Raw genomic sequence first — 1,732 nt, forward strand, 5'->3', positions numbered from 1 at the left:
TAACTTCCAAGAACAATAAATAGATGAAAATCAATGCAATTATTTTCACCACAGTGAGTGTTCTCTCCTAAATATCAAAACCACATATATGTTATATATAGTTATAAATCACTTGGGGTAGTTGGCAAAAATCTAAGATGACCCCCACAATTCCCATCCCTGGTATCCACACCTTTGTGTAATCCTTGCCCCTTGAGAATGGGCAGAACCTGTAACTTGCTTCTAACCAAAAGAGTATGGCCAAGATGACGGAATGTCATCGCACAGTTATGCTATGTAATATGGCAAAAGAGAAGAGATTTTGCAGATGTAATTCAGGCTCCTAATCAGCTGGTTTTAAGTTAATCAAAAGGGACATTATACCGGTGGGCCTGCCCTAATCAGGTGAGCCCTGAAAAGAGGGTGTAGAGTGAGAGAAGCAACAAACTCTTTCCTTCAGCTGCTGGATATGAGGAGTAAGCTGCCATAACTTCTCATATCCACACAGCAATAAATTCTTCCAACAACCTGAGGGTGCTTAGAAGCAGATCCTTCCCTGGGTACACCTCCAAATAAGAAAATGGCCCTGTTCACATCTTGATTTCAGTCATATGAGACCCTAACCAGAGAACTCAGCTAAGCCATGACAGCCCACAGAAACTCTGAGGTTACAAATATATATTGTTTTAGACTGCTGTTTGTAGTAATCTCTTACACAGCAATAGATGACCAATACACTTAAATATTAAAAAGTAGGGCTCAGGTTGTAGTGAGCTATGATGATGCCACTGCACTCTAGCCAGGGCAACAGAGTGAGACCATCTCAGGAAAAAAAAAATGTAGGGCTCATGAAAGCATGAAGCAAGTGCCTCTGGATTTACAGCCCAGCCCTTACCTGCACTTCCATGCTATTTGGCTCCTCCGACAGATACAGCAGTTGTTTCTCTCGAGACAGCTGTTCCACGAGCCTTTCCTGGGCAGCCAGGCTCTGACTCAGTTCTTCAATTCTCCTGAAGCAAAGAAAAAGTAAGAACAACAGTTACAGTCATGATAATAGTATCAATTTTTCAGCCCATGGTCTAGTGCAGTAGGTTTTTACCCTTTTAGGTCATTGAACCCTTTGATCTTTTCTCCAGAAAGCCATGTATTTTCTGGCCTAGACCTCATATATACACAAACAACTTTTTGCTTACATTTTCACCAGGTTCACGGACCTCCTGAAGCCTGTCCATGGATCTACAGACCATAAGGATATAACTCCTGGCATGAGGACCCAGAAGGAGTTTTTTTGGTTTTTGGTTTTGGCCTTTTTGTTTGTTTGTTTTTTGGTGGTGGTTATTGTTGTTCCATTCAAGAAACAGTTCTTGGATAACCATTATGTGTACACCATGCACTCTACTAAGTACTGGGAATATGAAATTGGAAAGAAACAATCTCTGTTGTGTAGAAATTTAACTTCCTTTGGTGTATGTGCGCTAGTGGTTTGGACAGGGAGGAGACTCAGCTACAGTCATGCACCACAAAATGACGTTTTGGTCAACCATGGACCACATATATGACAGATGTCCCATAAAATGATAATGGAGCTGAAAAATTCCTATCACACAATGATGCCCTAGCTGTTATAATGTCATAGTACAATGCATTACTTATGTGTGTGTGGTGATGCTGGTATAAACAAACTTACTGTGCTGCCAACTGTATAAAAGTGTAGCACATACAATTATGTACAGTACATAATATTTGATAATAA

The sequence above is a fragment of the Propithecus coquereli genome, unplaced genomic scaffold (genome assembly GCF_000956105.1).
Source record: "Propithecus coquereli isolate 6110/MARCELLA unplaced genomic scaffold, Pcoq_1.0 Scaffold197, whole genome shotgun sequence".
Lineage (NCBI taxonomy): Eukaryota > Metazoa > Chordata > Mammalia > Primates > Indriidae > Propithecus > Propithecus coquereli.